General features: G+C 41.4%; 1 protein-coding gene across 1 annotated transcript in view; it reads left to right on the top strand.

Moving 5' to 3' along the window:
• The window catches only part of TMEM154 (transmembrane protein 154), a 39,773-nt gene extending 21,070 nt beyond the window's left edge, over positions 1–18,703 (top strand). Inside the window, exon 7 of the transcript XR_008733293.1 lies at positions 17,682–18,703. The gene's annotated coding sequence lies outside the window, so the exon portion shown is untranslated. The remainder of the gene's footprint in view (positions 1–17,681) is intronic.
• Positions 18,704–19,169: the final 466 nt, after the last annotated feature.

Below are 19,169 nucleotides of genomic sequence, written 5' to 3'. Positions count from 1 at the left end.
AGTGCATTAGCCTTTTCAAATTACAGAAGCGCTTTGAAAATAATTTTGCCTAAGCCAAAAAGCTGCTTTATATTTCATGATATTTTTTTGGCATATTCCAGATTGTTTTTATCAATAGTCAAATTCTGGCTCCAGTGTAATTTGTGAATACCCCCCATGACTTCTCTTTGGATGACTATTCTTTAAGGATCAGTCACTTCTCAGGTTATTCTGGTTAAGCACAAAAATTAGTCTCTAAACTGATGAAGCTGCAAAAATAGTTTTCAGCAAATTTAAGGGCAAAGGGGGGGGGGGGAGGAGGTGGAAAGAAGGAGAGATATTTGCATCTAGAGATTTAGAAAAGATTAATGAAACAGCATTACTTTCATCCATTTTTGCAACAGACATTTTCATTAGAGGGGAGCAGAATGGCCCAGGAGTATCCAGAAAGCTCGTCAGTCTTGATGCCATTTAGTGCTTTTAATGTTCAAACAACCTCAATGAGAGCCACGACTAGGCAGAAACTAGCTCTGTCTCTCACCCAGGCGTCACATCAGCCAGAAACTTGTCCTTTGGTGCAGGTAGACACTTAATCTGTCTTTTGGGGCAACACTTGCCTAGTTCTCAAGGGAGGTGCAAAAGAGGACTCTACTAACCAGCCCCACAAAGTATTTTGACACCATGGGGAGTCACAGAGTTACTTCCCCCACCCCCAGGCACTGGTGCCTGCCCTGTCAGTACCATAGGGCTGCCCCATGGACAAGGGGCTTCTCCAGTGGGCACTGAAAGGGGGCTGGAAAGGGTCATGGGGGAAGGAGTTTGGCAAGGAGAAACAAGAGCAGGGACAAGCGAAGGACAAATCCTGCACCACCATCATCATTGACACAGATGGAAATACATCTCAAGCACTTACGTTCTGCTTAGGTTTTTAAAAGGGCTTAAAATCATGTTATCTGTGAATATGGGTAAAAAGGAAATAGCAGCAGTATGGTCTGACATGCCAGCAAAGGGCAGCACCAGCTGCTCTCCCACAAGCTGCCATGCCCTTCCAGCACATGGATGCTTCAGGTCTGGTTTTGCACTGGATTAGGTCCCTGGCCCGATTTTGGGTAGGATCCCACATGCCGAGGGCTGGGAGTGCTTCCCTGCAATCCTTCAAGCACACAGGCAGACGCAGAGGGGTATGCAGGGAGGGCAGGAAGCACCGCCACCCCCCTCTGCAATGCAGAACACAGCCCTGGGGCAGCTGGTTTGTGCAACCACGTGAATGGTCATAAACACAAGATATTTTATATGTATCTCAGTGCTAGTGGTATCATCTGCTTTATGGGAAATAGCCTTTCTCTGCTAACAAAGGCTAAAAGCCTGAAATGTAATGCTGAAAGCAGAAAGGTTATAGACACAGCATGGGTCTGGGAGCAAACCGCACCTCATTTCTGCAACCAGCCCCCCCAAGCAGCAGCAACACACTGGTACAGAAAGCCACAATTGCCCTGACATGCTCACAAATTGGGGATTATTCAAGTAGTACATTATTACAGCCCAATTTGAACTCTCCTACAGGTTTTTATTTGTATATTAAATTGCCCTTTTTCACTACCAGATTTTCAATGGTTATTTTTCTACCAGCAATGCATAACTAATTTGAGAATTGTCAGATTGGTTCTGGCAAATGGAGAAATGAAAATTGCTAATTTGAGCACCTGAAAGACACAAGAAGCCATTTGATATGCACTAAGAGGATTTTGGCACAGAGATGAGGTTTCTTGCCTTCCCTCATTTTTAAAAGAGGTTAGATGTGCCATAGCCTTCAAAGAGAAGGGGAACAAAACGAAATAATCTAGCTCTTATTCAGCTAATTTTGATTTTTTTTTTTAAAGAAAGATCTCAATAGAAGGATCAGGACATCTTTTGAGTAGCTGTTATTTCATGAGAAGGACAACTTCTCAAAAGTAAACATTTCAAAATATAGAGGTTTCAGTGGTTTTCAACTTCTGCAAAATTTTTAAGATTACTAAAAAAGGGGCTTCAACATATTTTGGAAGAAAGTTGAGACAAAAGTCCCATATAAATACTAACATCAAGACCAGAAGTGGTGTGAGATTCATTGGTGTAGTTAACACACACATACACACACCAAGCAACTCTATGCTTCAATTCACAGAAGAGGCTAATGTTTGAGACTTGTACCTTTTAAGCCAGAGGAAAGAAAGCCTAGTACAAAAACACCCACCTGGATATTACTGCTAAAAGTACCAGCCCAGAAAAGTAAACCCTAGTCTGAGTTTGAATTTACACATTTAATTTTGGGGAGCAATACCCAGTGAAGATGCATACATTACTGTCAGCACCAGGAAGGCAGTTATTATCTCAGTTTTTATTTTCTTCACAGGCTGACAAGATCTGTATGCTTGTCTGATGTGCACACACATGGAGCAGAAGTTGAAGATTTGCTTTATAATCTCTGATGATTACCAGATTTGACAGGTTTCATGAATATACTTGGGATTTGCTTGTAATCAGACTTCTGTTCTATTTTACAACCTGAAATAAGGAGCAAATGGCATATGCTCTGCTGCTGTCACAAGGCACCAAAACTAGCAGGTTTCCCCAACAGAAGCAGCAGGGTTTTCTGATTCTTCAAGTAATCCTAGCAGACACACCCCCACATTTTTTCCTGTTTGTTGTTTTTTTTAAATAAACATAGTAGTTTAATTTCATTAGCTTTCTACTCTCCAGGATGCTAGTTGGGCTTTTTGTTGAAACATCTTGTTTCTATTACAACAGGTCCAAATAATACCTGGGAAAAAAAACCCCCAACTTTAGCCTTTCCAGCCTCTGTGGCAAATGCATTCAGGCTGTAGATGTAATTGTAGCAATAAATTATCTGCCTCAGACCTCTGAGGTTCCCACTTGCCAGAGTAAGTTACAGCTAATATCTGTTTACTGTAGTCAGATTGTAGCTACCAAAAATAAGCATATGCTCTTTCTGGATTAAAGTACCTGCGCACTTGTTCTGCTTGACATTTTTCTTGCAAAATACAGCAAGCAGCACTCACCACATGGAAAAAGTCCAGTAAAAGCTATTAAAAAACAAGTGAATTATGCACAGGGTGGAATAATAGTCTCAAAAAGCCCTTGTCCAGATTCCTTTTATATGTATTTGAACATGGTATTAGCATGAAACAAAGGGTCATCTTTTCAGCAAGTGGCTGGAGCTCCCCAGCTGTCAGTAAAGCAGCATTTTTGGTTTAGTCAGGTCCACCTTTGGCTTAGGGCACCCACTTTGCTCTGCCCGAGATACATCCAAGCTCAGGTTCAAAATGATGCTCTGACTGCCACCCCCAGGAGGGAATCCCAACCTGCAGCTGCAGAAGTGCTTATCGCTGCAGTGCATCTTCCCCATCAAACTGTAGTTCAGTTCCTCCAGTACTGAGGGAGCCCAGGGTTTGGGGGTGCTTTGCCTTGGCAGCAGCACCTGCAGCTTGGGGACAGGACACTGGCTGGCCTGCTTTGCTCTCCAGGGTTTGGCCCAGGTTGGTTGCAAGCCAGTTGCTCTCTTCCCAGCAAACTGGTTCCCAGCACTTTCTGGGGAGCACTGCTGACCCTAGTTACCTGCCCATCACCCTGCAGGCTCACAAGATGGCTTGCTGCGCCGCAGGATCAGCTGTAAGGGTGACTACCTCAGGGGATGAGGCTGTGCTGGTCAGTGCCACAGCCAGAAGAAAACCCTTCCCAAGAGAGGGTCACCCACAGCCCAGATTTCTTCCATGGCAACATGTGGGTTTGATTCCCACAGCACACCTGAGAAGTATGATCTTCAGCCAGAGCTTTTCAGTCTTATCCCATTCTAGCCACACAGACCAGTCTAAATGATACAAGAATGTCATTAAGGCACTGAAAACTATACTTGCCGTCTGTTATAACCATTTTCCCCTCGAACAGGACATCTCTCAAGCAAATACGGCAAAGTTGATCCTGATGGTTTAAGAGCATCATTTACTTTTCCAATATATTAAATGATTTAAAATAAATCTTAAGAATATTTTGTAGCAAAATAGGGGCAGTTTAAGGAAGAATGAAAGCACATTAAACACCACACACACCACACCACCCCCCACCCCCAAAAGTACAAGCATTTTCTTTGGGGAAAGTACATACTTCTTATCCACTAGGCTGTATGGCGTTTGTGTAAGTTAACACAGAAGAAACCAGACAGCAACTTCCAGGAGCAGTTACATAGTCTAGTTTCTTTCAGTCACTATATAGTCAGATATGTCAAAGGGTTTAATGCTTTATTCACAAACAGCAAAGAGGGGAAAATAGGACTCATGGAGACAGTAAAGTGGAAATCTTTCGGAAGATGGCTCATCCAGTGTTCGGATAACAATGCAGGGATACATGCAAAAAGCATCGCTGTCTGTGGAGCAGTGATTGTCAGGGTACACAGATAAAAGGGGTAACCAAGGAGAAATAACTGAGTGGTTATAAAATAAGGAGCCTATAACCCTAGAGGAAAAAAACAGGACTTGTATAGGCATGCATTAGCTGGATTCACAGAAGAGAATTATTTTTAGAAAACACATGGACAATGAAAGGCCTCTTCGCTGTAATTTAAATACTAAGGTAAAGCATACTGCTAGCACCGAATTTAACTGTAGATAATTCTTCTCAGGTTTTAGTACTGTGAACAGCTTTGTAGGAAAACTTCAAAATAACAAACTAGCAGAACTAGTCAACTTGTAAAAGACCATAGTTCTAAAAAGGGCAGATCCTTGTGTTACCTCACTTGAGCCAAATTACTGAACTGAAAGCAAAAACCAGAAGGAGGCATGAATCGAAGTATTATCCTTGTGCATTCCAGGAGCATGGGAAGAGCCGAGGTCTGGGGGAGGACTTATAGGTCCAGGCAGGCAGCACGCTAAACTGACTCCTCTGTTCTATTTATTTTGCACAGAGTGTATCTATTCTGTGAACACACGATTAGTCAGAGGAGACTCCAGTTAATACTATTTATGGATATACATATTAGCATAAAATAACACCAGCCCTAAACTGCTCCCTCAGTTTTTGATCAAGTGTTATTTATTAATAATTAGGTTTAATGCTCCCATACACTAGACCTCAGAACTTGTTTATACCACTTCATGCCAAAGCTTGAAATGCATTAAAGGGGAAGTTCATTATTTTTGATTTATAATTATCTATGACAAGAAAGATCTTAGACAAGAGCAGGAGAGTGGGAAATTACTCATCTTTTGTTTATGCAACTACAACAAAAAGGCATGTGATGGTTTTGGCCTCAGTCCAGCTACCATTCATCTCTATAGGTCTCTTTCTATATTCTCATAGAATTATCACAAAGTTCTTTTTAATCTTGAAATAATTCAGGTGTAGACAGGCCATTGCTGGTTCCTTATGCCTGATGAGCTATCAAGTGACAGAACAAAAAATTTCTTGATATACAGCATTACTGTTCTCCTGTAAATAAATTTTCCTGTAGCTTCAGTGATTCACTTCCCTCTCATCCCCATTTCATTAACCACCAACGGGGAAAGTCAACTACACTTGCAGTAGTTCTGGGAAACCTAGGCCAAAAAAATCCCCCAACCAGCCAAAACTGTTGTCAAGTTTTACCAGTTTTAAACACTTGGGTTATGCCTACATTGAAGCCACGTTGCTCCCTAAGGCAGCCCCTGTGTAGTGAGCAGGAGTGCCCCAGCAGCAGCCCACCTAGTCCTCTCCTCATGCCCAGGCAGGGTTGCTGTAAGGGCTCAGCAGCTTTGGCAAGTGCCTCTGCACCAAAGTCAGTCCCAGTTCTCCCCTCAGGCTCCATCCCCATAGTACTGCAGCAAATACAACTTGACAAGCAAGGCTTGCCAAGCTCCCTGCATCTCATCTCTGCCTCCCCCCTGTTCACTAAACCTCGCAAAGGCATGGAGCTTCAAAATCCCTTCCCCTAGTGATTCTCCCAGCAATAAACCTCTAACCTATTTCAGATTAATATGAAAGTTCACATACATTGTTTTTACTTTCAGTCTGCATATTCTTGCATTTGTGCACATAAAATGTTTTACACTTGAATATAAAGCTGAAATTAAAAATAATAAAACAGATTAATTGCTTGCATCCTTCCATCCATTCTAAACTGCATTTATAGAATTTATTCCAATTACCACATAAGCATCTCACTCCCTGGCCCCCAACCTGGCTGAGGCGCTCCTCCTGGCATCATTTGCTGCTCTGCTTTTCCTCCCCTTTCACCTCGCTCCGCACCCAGGTTTGCGCAGGCTGCAGCAGGGAGCTTTGGCTGTCTCTGCCAGCAGCAGGAAATAAGTGAGCAGGACTCCGTCTGTGCCAGGTTACACTGGGATCTGGGTTTACTCCTACTCAGTTTAAACTGGGAAGAAGCAGTAATACGGCTTCAAGTTATCTTGCACTCCACCCGTACAAAGGATACTGCAACCACTACCCAGCTGCAAAGTCAATTCTTTACTTTTTCTGAGGCAGAAGCAATGACACCAGCCCCCTTCCCCAGGGCAGGCTCCCCTCCCAGGGCTACAGCTCTCCTGGGCGGCTGGCTCTGAATTACTGATGGGATTTGCACTTAGCAGGGCTGCCAAGAGCAGCAGAGGGCATTTCAACTTTGCAGTATCGACATCATCTGAAAGACTGATGACTGGATGACTAGCAGAAGGGGCAGAAGATGATTTTTATACACAGATTGCACAAGCACGTTTAGGCCTGTATTCATCATCAGTTTTGAGATAAAGCCAAGGGTTGTTCTTTTCCTGGTTAAATATATACATTATTAGTCCCAAGATGACGCCTAAACCAATGTGCTTTACATAGAGGCAAATGTTTCCACCTGTACTGTTGAAGGCTGTTAACCCAAGGGAAACACTAGGGGGGGGGGGGGTGGGGGGGGTGGGAAGGCAAGGCTGACCAAGTACGCATCCAGAGGAGTGTGGAAGAAAGATCCTGGTGTAACACTCGGGAGAAGAGGCAGGGGAAGAGCAAGAGCCAGATAATCCAACTGCTGTCTCATGAAATGCTTATTCCATAAAAAGTGCACTGCAATTCAGATGACATCTACACATCCTGATAGCTTCCTTTATATAGGTGGATGTAGCTTCTAGTGACTGATAGTCACTATTCTGCTTGTTTGCTTTCTAACTTAATTGTGGAAGAAAAAGAGAACACTACAGTGATTTCAAATTGTCCAGTCTAAAACCGACAGCAAAGTAAGAGAAAAGGGCTTCTGATTACAGCACCTGCACAAAGCTTTTCAGCCTCCTCACTTCTGTAAAGGTTCTTTCAACCTTGGATGTGCCTACAGCTGTACAGTGCTTTGTTTGGATGCTATTAGAAGAAAAAGAAGTTTCCAGACAGATGCATTATGTGAAGCCTGTAATTCTCCAAGTACAAGTCTGCCTCATTGAAGAATGATTTATGTATTCAAAATAACACAATTTCAGGTATTATTTTGCCATGTAACACATTCCAGGTAAAATCGTAGCATTTTCTATGTCTCAATGCTGGGAGATTTTTACCATAGAGAGTTCTTGAACGTCTAGTCTACATTTAAAGATTCAGTGGATGAAAGCTGGAGCTAGACAAACGGAAAGCAGAAATAAGAAACATCCCTAATAATTAGGACCAGGATGCATTTGTTATACTAAGATTTTTGAAGAAATCTCACTTCCCCTCCATGACATAAGAGCTCTGAACTACCATCAGTTGTCAGCTAAAGCAGAGACATTTGTTGGCCAGGACAAGGTTAGAAGAGTTTAACATCCCTAAGGTCCTGCAGCTGCCAAGATGCCTCTTGTGCAGTCTTCAACGCACTTGGAAAAAGAGTCTGTTTTTGAAGGACGCATAAGTATGGCTGAAGAATATCGGCACAGGTGAGAGTCCAAGACCTGGGAGCTATAGGTCAAGCTCATTCCTTGTCTTCCACTTATCATTAGACTATCTAGAAGTCAGTAGTTCAAGAGGATTTGAATTGTGAAACAGATTTTTTTTTTAATCTGTATTTCTCATTCTTATGATCCCTCACAAACCTCTTTGCTGAAGCACCTCCCATCACCAAGCTGCCTCCCCACCACCTGGTGGGTCACACTGGCATATTCCACCCTGCAGCTCCTTCTCACAAGCCCACACCACAGCAAGCTCCCCCTGCGCTTCTTACATGCCTACTGGGAATAAGCACTGTAAAGAGTTTTATCTGGTTCCTAACTGTGCAAAGTTAAGTTTCATCTTTGCTTCTCTGGCCACAGACACCTGCCAAAAGACAAACTGAAACATCTCCAGAGTTTTCTGCCATCAGCCTCCTTCATACAAAGGCAGGAGAAACTGTACAGATTTGAACCTATACCCTGTTGCTTGCCAACATGTCTGAGCCATCACATTGCTGTTCAACGTTCCAGCTGTGCTACTCATTTACTGCCGGTGTTTCTTTACAAAAAAAAGCCATGAAGATCAGTTAGAAGTGTCTTTCTTGGTGGCTTTTTTTGTTGGGTTTTTTGTGATTAGTTGGTTTTTCTAAATTTTACATTACTGAAATATTCCTTCCAGTTATTTCTTAACCTTCAGCAGTTCTGGGTTTTTACTAGCCTACTGCGTGCAGTTGCTCCTCAGTTACCATGACACCCACTAATGTGAAGAAGACTAGAGCTTCAGAACAGAAAACAGCAGAGTCACATGAGAAGATAGACAGGTTGTCAAGCAGATAAGGCTAAAAAGCACACGGAGGCTCCCTGACTGACGGGGATCGGCATAGCACCATTGAAGTCAGAATTATGTCTCTCCCTCTAACTCAGTAAACTGTCTTCATGGATCAGAGCACCAGACCTGCAGTTTTCAGTGCTGGAATAAGTCTTTTGATACAGATACCTTTTTACCAATATGTAAACATTACAGGCTACAGAAATCAGAGCACAATTGATTCTAGGTATACATTTAAAATTGTTGTTCTTTTCCTCCCCTCCTTTTGCTGCTCCAGACATATTGGAATGCTTCAAAGTACCCAATTTCAAGCAATACCAGACAGCTAGGAACATTTAGCAGCAACAATGAATAAGAGCAATATGATATACTCACCCTTTGTCACAAGTCTGACCATCACTCTGAAGTACTAGTGATCTAGCCCATAGGACATCTGCTGCCTTCTCTCTTTGGTTTTCCTTGGGCCACATTACAGATTGTGCAACTCCTAAAGGGGGCTCTGGAGTACAGTCCAGAAAACCCCCATGCTAAGCCAGGAGCTACTGAGGGCAGACCAGCAGAAACACTCAATGCAGGGGTATACCCAATTTCCTATCTTGCTTTTTGTTAGATTAACAGAAAAACCGACCAACTGAGAACAGCCCCAAGAACACAAAAAAAAAATACTTTTTAGAAAACCTCCATTTCCAGCATTCACATGTAATGACTATTTTCTAATCCAACATACCACTTATTAAGAACAAACTCTAAAGTACCTGTTGCTTTTCTGGCACCGTACAAGATTAATACACTGAATGCAAGTTTCAGCATGTTCATAACATAAAAAGCCATTACTTAGGGTCTGATCAACCCCAGACTCCTTAATATGCATCTTACCTTAGACCCACAGGAGCCAGCACCATACTACCCACTTCCCCTAGCAGGAGCCCTCAGGCAATGAGCCTTGCTTTTATTTCCATTCTTATAATCAAATCACAAGCCACAGCTGTGAGCCAGGAACACAAAGTTGCGGCAGTACTGCTTCAAGTCTACAGCGTAAGAGGACCACACCAAAGGACATTGGTGGGCAAGGTCACCCCAGGTGATACCCGTTCCTGAGGCTGGGCTGAATGTTCTCAAGGGCTGAGATAAAAGGGTTTCCAGTGCAGGTGGCTGCTGGCTTGGTCAGGTGAAGGAAGGTTTGAAGGGTAGGCTTTGATATTAATGCAGATAAAGCATCTGAGGTTGATCACCGCCTTACCTAGATTTTAAATATTTGAATTCTGTAGTGGTTCTAGCATCTAACTGAGATTAGATAGGAAGCTTGTCACTGATGAGAAAATACAAGTGAGAAAGGCTTTGAGCATTCAGTGTTGTCAGATACTGGTTTTCTTTGTGATTTGGTTTGGTAGAAATCTCTTCTTTTCTTTTACAATCTAAAAGACAGAAACATCTGATATTTCAGTGCTGGTCTTCCCTTAAACAGAGACTACTAACTGTAGCAATTGCAAACCAGCTTTAAATAATGAAATTTGTATGACATGAGAGCTATTGTGAAAAAGAATTTAGGGCTTAATCAGTGAAAGCCTAATGCATTAACCCTACTATGCTTCTGATGCTAGAATTTTCATAGGTGGATCTTGTAGTTACTTGTAGTTCAAAAGCATAGACAAAATTGTAGCCTATTTTAGGTAGAGACAGACAAAGAAAAAAATGTAAGAAAATGTCATTAAGCAATTTGTTCATCAAGCTCCGTATCTTGACACTGCACATGACAAATACCTACTGCTTCAAAAAGCAAATCCTCCTACAGTGTATCTAGATTCCATGGGTGTATAACAAAAAAAATTTCTCCATGGTTCCTGTAGTTATTATAAAGCATTGAATTTAATTATCTGACTGCAAACTTAAGGCAGTTTCTTAAAAAATTCAGCTTATTCTATACCTTTTAAACAATTATCAGCTTTTCTTATACAGCAAGATTTTAAAGGGGGACTATTTTTAGTGTATCAATTTAAAGAAAAAAAATGTTTGCAGTTCTTCCATCATAATACTACGTGCCAAAGCTAAGCTCTGCTGCCAGTTCGCTGAAATCCTTTGTAATCCTCAGTGTGCTATTCACCTGGATTGCCTCATGAATTTTACTAAGTAGAGAGGTAAGTTGAAGAAAGTGAATGCTGTGGGTTTTGTTGATGTAGTTGAACTATTAGGAGCTACAGTTACAGATTTCAGAAATAAGGACAAACATGGATGTAAGTATGTAATTCAGCATTTGCCATTCAATTACTTTACTGGAGGTATAACAACAAGCAGCTAACGCTGTGTATGGAATACGAACTCTGAAAGACAAGCAGAGGTGAGACTAAACTCCAGATCCAAAGGATGTGGAACAGATTTGAATTTCATGGCACACCCCACCTCACCCCCACCTCCCTCCCCCCCAGCTCAGAGACTCAGCCCTGAATATCAAGTGCTTAAAATCCAAGTGACTGACAAGAAAAAATGAATCGTTTCACTTTCCTTCCTGCTGGAAAGCAAAAGTTAAGAAATGCAAGGTCTTTCATCTTCTGCATTAGGAGATTAGGCTATATCCAGCTTGCTTGGCTTTATGGCAGCTCTGGGACAGGTGAGTTTATGATGACACCACAAGAAATATTTGACTGCCCTTTTATTTAAATGGGTGAAGTCCTAGCCCTAGTAAGTTCAATGTGACTTCTGCCAGCGGTTCAGGAGCCTCTATTTTAGGTTTGCTTTAACAACTGTTTTACAGCAACAAGTGAAGCCTTTGGGAGGCTATATGAAACACAACCTGCCTGCGCTAGGTTTGACAGCAGGCTGGATTTGGGAAGTTCCTGCTTCCTGGGCCACTTGTTCTCAGACGGGCTCAGCACAGCAGCCCCCAGCGTCACCACATCATCAAAAAACAAGGTGCAGTTAGCTGACTGAGCTTCGAAATAAACCTCCTCAGAAGGGGTTATTTCTGATCTGGTTTTCATTAAGTCTGTACAAAAAGCTGGTGTCACAGTTGGGGTGGCAACAGGGCTGTGCAGCCTGGAGGTGCGAGGGGTCCCCAGGGCCAGCAAGCACCAAAACTGCAGCATGATGGTCAGAGCCCTGTCCTCTGCAATCGCACGGGGGAAAGCCCAGCCGGCATTTCTGAAACCACTGCTAAGCCAGGGAGCAAAACGAAGAAAGACCTGATTTTTTATAAAGAGATGCCAAGCAGAGTCTGAGATTTCAAAGCATTTTTTACTGCTCCTCAATTTTTGAGTGAAAAGCCAAACCCCCTGCAACTGTTTTTACCTTTCAGATTGGCTGACCTGGCTGAGCAGACGCTAAACCGATGGCTGTTGTATTGGTAGCAGCATGAACAAAAATCCAGAAGGCTACACCCTGTCTAGCAGCAGTTGCTAGGGAGCATCAGGTTTTGTGTGCAGCATTATTAGCACACCAAATTGGAGGCTGAAGGAGGGGTTCCTGCGGCAGCCTGGGCTCCCAAGGGAAGGCAGCGATGCAGTCTGCTGGTGTGCACCTGGCCAGGCTCTGCCTGCTGAGTCTTAGCACGCTGCTTTTCCTCTACAGCCTCGGGGGGTGGGTGGGTTGTAGTTTATCCTACCCCCCCTTCCCAAATTCTACTGCTAAAGCATGCACAGCAGTGCTGCAAGCAGTGTCAGGAACCAGTACGAGCTTTTCCTCAGCTCTAGCAACCGTTTTCATTTCTGTGTCGTTAAGGCATGCTTCTGATAAACATAATGCTGAACAAATCTGCAAAGTTTGAGAACTATATAGATTAAGGCTCTTAACACTATTAATATATTCATGCAACTGATTGCATATTACAACTCTAGGCATTTTTGCTACAAATAACTTGGGTCTTGAGGTTTCTTGCTGAATTAGTTTTATTGCGTAGTATTGTTACAAACACTGAAGATGATAGTTGAGGAGACGTTCTGGCTGAGGAATTTTTGTTAAGCTGTTTTCTAATACCGCTTCTGCTAAAGGGTAATTCTGCAAAATAAAATGTGTACGGTCATTGCTTTGCTTAACAGAAACAGTGAAGAACCTGACCTGAGCAGAGCTGAAGTGATATTGTGTTATCTTGCTTTTGTTCAAGCTTATGATGTGGTTCAAGCCCATTATACTAGCTAAGCTACAATAAATATTTGACCTGTGAGTGCTAGAAGGGAATTAATCCTTGTTTCCTCCCCCCCCCCTCCCATAAATCTGAATGACAAGGTCTTTAATCCGGGTAATAGTTAACAGTCTCTGATTGCAGCTGTTAATATTACCCAAAGGAATACCAGCTACTAGTCAAGAAAGCTGTGGTAACACCTTGCTAATAAGAACCATATTTGAGGATACTCAGACTAATAGTTTGACTCCCATAAACACATTCTTTTTTTAAAAAAAAATATTTTTTTTGCTTTTATAATGACAGGGTAGTAAGAGGGTCCAAGTGTATAAGAAATTTTTGGAAACTTATTTGGACTGCCTCTGAACATCCTGGAATTGCCTTCAGCTTTCTCAGGCAGCTGAGACTACTTCTTACTTCTAATAAGTAACTGCTTTCAGGATGTTTTCTTTAATTAAAACTTTTAAAGCCCTTTACATTGCACGATATAGCCTGCATAGAAGTACCATCTCTGAAAGTGCTGGTGACCCTCAGAATAACCCTTGAGAGCACTAGGGAATTAAAAATGTTTTTCTCTATCCCCTGTTGTATTTCAGCACCATCTCTCCTGCTGATGCTTGGAGATCTCCAGCTTTTCCCTTCTGGAAAGGGGCTTTATGCTGCACTGCTAACTTTTATATCTGAGATAGATGGGGTGTAATAATCTGAAGGGATCGCTCATCATAGCAATTGTCAGGGCTGTAACACCTCCTCTCTTTAGGGTTTCCTTTTTCAGGGGAAAAAGACAGTATTCAACACAAATTTATGGTATCATTTTTCTTCCTTCCCCTGAACCAGGGTTTCCCTAGGAGTCTATTTAGCTCTCCATGCTACTGTCTCCTGGAAAATTGTGTGTCACCTGCCTACAGCAAGAGTATGCTCTGAAGAAACAACAAATTCACAGCCCTCTGCTTGGTTCCTCAGGTCATGTCTCTTGGTTCTGCCTTTGAAAAGCCAGTTTGAAAATTTATCTCTGTGAAGCTGGGCTGTTGGATGCAGACACCTTCAATGTTTAGTGTTCCCTATGTGCTGAATGTTTCTATTTCTCAATGCCTTTGCTTGCCTTTGGACTTAATATGGCATGGGTTTATCTGATGAGAAAAGGCATTTCCTAAAGGAAGCCTGAGGGTGAAGCACTGCACTTTAAGCCTGCCATGCAGAACCCACTCTTCATTATATAATTTAATAATTTCATGTTAAATTGTTGCTAATCTGTTGAAAAATTATCCCAAAGAACACTGAGGAACTGTAAAATGTTAAACCTTGCTGCCTTTCTGTTCTTCCTAGGGGTCTGCATTTATTTTACCTGAAGCTAAACAGAAAAAGGTAGCAGTATGATTGGCTAACCAAAACTATTATTTTGGATTACACCATTAAGAGATAGCAAGATTATTCCTTTTTCACAAGGCTTGCCAAATCTGTACAGTTTTCAGATTCTATTGTGCAATTCTGTGTAAGAGGTATGTCAGCTTTCTAGCACACAGCTAAGTACTCTAAAAGTTGTTCTTGCTCTCTTTCTCTCTGTTATGTATGTCTATATATAATGAAAATATCATTACTGAAATATAAGTAATTAAATTAAGTATTCTGGAGTAGCACAACTACTTGATTATATTTTATTCAGTCACGGGAGAGTTTGATTTGCTTAGACATGGGAGAAGTAAGAATGTACTACCAAGTAGAAGACAACAATAAGGTACTAACTGGAGAGCATGCAAAGTAATTGAAATAAAGTTCTAGGCTTATTCCTTTTTCAGTACTTTTGAATGCAAAATATAATCTCAGAAAAGCCTCAGAGCCTAGAATTTGATGAGATACTGTTGCTGCTCCATGGCAGTACTAACAGCCTAAATCAGACAGACTTTGGGAAAATGCCTTTACCCCCATTCCACTGACTTCATTAGTTTGGATGACCAGGCGCTGACTGCCTAAAACTTCAGTGTCCCATTTCATAGCCACATAAATAAAAGCAAAAGTAGAAATGGCTTCAGAAACTTTAATTGATGAGAATGCTGTGTTCCCTGTTACAGTTAGTAATTATTCTCCAAGTTAGCTGAATACATGAGTCCCATGTCTTTTTCTCCCTAAGAATGTATCTTTTTACATCTGTGCAAACCTTTTTGCAGGAGCTGATGTACTGAATAATTGTTCTATAAAATGTAACTGATGGCCAAAGGAAGATAGTTGAACAAAATGTTAATTATACTGGAGAGCAGGACAGTGTCCAATAGTGTTTGAAATGAAGATTAAATATAGACATTTAAATGTAAATCAAAACATAAATCTTAAATTCCATAAAACTACCTCTGAAGACATAGATAAGAAATTAACGACATTTCTGAAAAAATATTGGGCTCTGCTATGTCTTCAGATCATTCAGTGCTAAGATCAATCTGTAGCAGAAATCAGCAATGTTACTGAAAATAGGTTTCCACAGTGGTTTCCTATGAACTGTTGTTTAATGATATTATAAATAGTTTAAATATTACAACTGTGACTCAGTTATTTTCAATACTATAGGATACCTTATTAAGATTTGCTCCCACCAAACCTGCCTTGCTTACTATGACAGACTACCGTGGCTAAATATAGATTATAGAAGAAAGGTGCTAACACTTTCCACTTCAAGTACATACTTAGACAAATACTATAAACAGGCTGATGTTTTGTAAACTAGTACTTGATAGAGGCATACAATAGATGCTCTCCTGTGGGGATTTTCAGTGTTCCCTCTGTGGCGTTTACGGGACAAGTCTCTGCTTTTAATTAGATATGTGAGCTCTCTTTTTGTTGCTATTAATTTCAGGTACAATAGCTGCAAGAGAAGCAGTGAGGTTTCAGGCAAGGTGCCCAGTGTAGCTTTGCCAGTACATTGATCTTCACTACCATTGCTATGTCTGCCCTGACTTTTCCAGGGTACAGTTAACTTTACACAACGTTCTGCTGGTTTAGTCCTGCTGTAATCATAGCCTTGGTGGATGTGACAAACTTTGTATTTCAGTGTGGATTTGGAGAATGTTCAGAAATCAGTTCTCAAGTACATTGTTAGGTGTGTTAGTAGTAGGGATGGAGTTAAATATCTACCCGTAAAGTTTCTAAGATTGGCGATCTGAGCCTGCAGTCCTGCACAGGTCAGGTCAAACTGGGGCTCAGTTCCAACCATTTCACAAAACCCAGAGTTTTTGTTTAAAGCTGTGTCTTTTAAAAGTACAATTTTGCATGCAGTTTCAACAGTACTGTCAAGAAAAACCCTCAGCAACACTCTTGTATGATAACCAAACTAAAATATCAATATGTAGCATGCTTAGGCCAGACCTGTTTTAACTCAAGTTATATTTGCATTAAGCTATAGCCAGACATGCAAAGGTAATTAACTCTATCATTAAAAATAGCATATTTATATAGATAATCTTTAGCCAGCCTTCTCACTGATTGCACTGTTCCTCTTATAAGTTACTCCTGCCAAAATCATTACAGTACCTACAACAGAATGAGCAGAAAAGGAGAAACAGAACAGAGAGAAAAAAACCCACCAAACCAAACCCCCAAAAATCTTGCACTGTATCATCTCTGTAAGTATCAAAAATGAGGCCATTTTCCTGAGTCAGGAATTCACAAACTCTCTGATATTATATTACTGCTATGAAATTTATAAGTAGATGTCCGTGGCAAAGGATGGTGTTGTCACCAAGACCTATGATCTGAGATTGAAATTCCCTGTTGATGAGATAATCTGTGCTATCACCTTCCTGAGCTAGTGCTCTCATAGCATCGTCCTTTATCTTTATTTGCAGCCTGATCCTAGGTGTGCTGTAGTTATGTCTGGCCAAACTTTCACTGATGTTTGTTGCAGTAAATTTATTCCCTTTATTGCCCAAGCAGGGAGGAGGCTTGAGAAATAGGCTCCAGTTAGTTGACTGCACCCATGAAAATTTGCCTTATCTATCTTGGAAGTTTCTTCTCTCTTCTCTCTTTCCCAGACTTGCTATCTGCAACTGGGAAGTGTCAGGCTGTTAAATCTCTTGAAAATGAGATCTTGGCTAGCTCTTTTTTCTTTACCTGTTCCTTCTATTGGAACAGAAAATTTACATTCTGCTTGAGCTCAGTATATCCATGAGGCCCTATAGGAATGAAAATGAAAGAAGATTTTCACCCTTGTTTTCTTGTTGGTTCTGTTGTAACTTCTGTATTTTGTTTGAATGCAATAGGTTCTATCCATAACCATATTTCTGTTGTCCGAGTCTGGTGCAACTTGTTTGCACGCAGCTTTATGGTACTCAATAAAACCATGGGAGAAACGTGAATTATGTCTTACCAGTGACTCTAAAAACATTCTTGAAAAGAACGGCGAGAAAATAGAAATGAACCAAATGTCTAGCGGCTGGGAGGGAGGAGGTTTCAGTTCCATCACACAGGGTATTTAAAATGACCTTCCTAAGGTCAGCTAGAGCAGCAGTTTCATTTGTTGGGAATTAAAGGTAGAACTACCCGTGACTTTGCTAGGAAGGTTGCCTATAAAAAAAGGAGCTCTTTCTTCACTTGAAGTCTGTTATATCCTTGCATGTATCAGATAGATAGGATGGTTCATACCATTTAGGAAGTGGCAGCAGGCGGTCTAAATTAGTAGATTTAGTATGAAGGCTTTGACAGCCTATGTGCAACATATGCACTGCAGCTAGTAGGGTGAAGTTTGAGACAGATGAACTAATCTGTATTTCACTAGCAACAAAAAGTGTGGCTCTACTCCCTTGTCACTTGCTTATCCTGCCCGTTTTGCTACCTTTTGCCTGCCCCTGAGATTTTTCTTTTTTGTTTTCTTGCCCAGCATAACGTGATGTGATTAAGACAGCTGCTGATCTGGCATCCCCCACTCCATTGCCTGCCGCCTCCTACACCTGCAGCGTGACAGCACGGCTTCCCCACAGCTCTGGCCTGTGTTTGGCAGGGGGGACCCAAAACGTGGATAAGCACTCTCTGCTGCAAGCCAGGACTTCGCGTCTAGTGTGACTCCTTCCTCACAGGAGTCTTGCTAAAGGGTCTGTTTCTTAGGCAGCAGCCCTGCCTGAGAAATCCTCCCCAGCCCTGGATCCCCACATGTGTGCACCACCTGTGACCCCAATGCACGGGCTGCCTGCCTTTCCCACCCCAAACCCCGACACATAGAGCCTCAGGTATGGGCAGGTTAGAGAAGCTGAACCATCTGCCTGAGACAGCGCTCAGTTTCCATTTTCATTTCTGCAGGCAGTGTGATGAACAGCACTGCAACCCATTAGGATGTATCTATCTGTGAACACTCGGGGCAAATAGTTTTAAAAAAGGTAAGGATGTGAATTTAAATTGCATTAGTCAAAATGGACCAAACCTTGTACAGAAGGCCTCCTTCAGCATTAACTTAATTTGGGTCCATGTTTTTCCCACACAAGGAAATCCTTTATGCTTCTCTTTGTCTGGAAACAGCACTTCAAGCTCACAAAACTTATCACAGACATCTGATAAAATGGGAAATATGGGCAAATGGATTAAATTAAAAAAATAGTGGGTTAGTATTTGAATTTGCTCCTTTTGTTTGGTTATTTCACCTTATTATTCATACTATCTCAAAGATGACATTGTACAAGACCAGGTCAGCTTTCTTCTACAATAACAATTTTGTTGTAGATTTGTTAGTAATGCATGTGCCCTCTCTCTCCCTGGCTAATTCACATTTTCAAATCATTGTCTAATTTTTCTATGTCTTTTAGCATGTAATCTTTTCAGTTACCAAGGTCATGGGGAAGTTTTAATGTATTTCAGTGCAGTTCTTGTCATATATGCGTTTTAAGCATAATAAAAAAATAATAGATCGCAGTCTTTCGATTAAGCTTAATACCAACTTCTGGTACAGAGGGTAGTTCATCAAGATTAAAAACACCACAGGAAAAAAAATACATCCAGCCAGTCAGCAGGAATCCCTTCAGACTTTAGACAGAGTGCTTAAAAGCAGTGTTTCTCTAGCTCCGTCACTATTTCATGCACAGTAATAACCTCTGGTAAGAGTTGGTTTGGGGTTTTTTTGTGGGGTTTTTTTTTTTTTGGTATGTTCTCACTGGATTGTATGCTGAAAACAATACAGTTCTGCTTAAAACTGTTCTGTTTTATTTTTGAAATAAGTTTTATTGAAACTGTATGTGTGGTTGCATTAGAGTCTGGCATATGACAGTGTTAATCTCCCTGCTTAGTTCTGCCAATGCATTGATCTGCAGTACAATTCCTATTTTTATCCCTACTGTTTGAAGTACAGTCAGTCATGACCACATTTTCATTAAAGAGTAGG

The sequence above is a fragment of the Falco cherrug genome, chromosome 1 (genome assembly GCF_023634085.1).
Source record: "Falco cherrug isolate bFalChe1 chromosome 1, bFalChe1.pri, whole genome shotgun sequence".
Classification (NCBI taxonomy): domain Eukaryota; kingdom Metazoa; phylum Chordata; class Aves; order Falconiformes; family Falconidae; genus Falco; species Falco cherrug.
The sequence above is the reverse complement of the archived record's forward strand: the minus strand, read 5'-3'. Positions and strand labels throughout refer to the sequence as shown.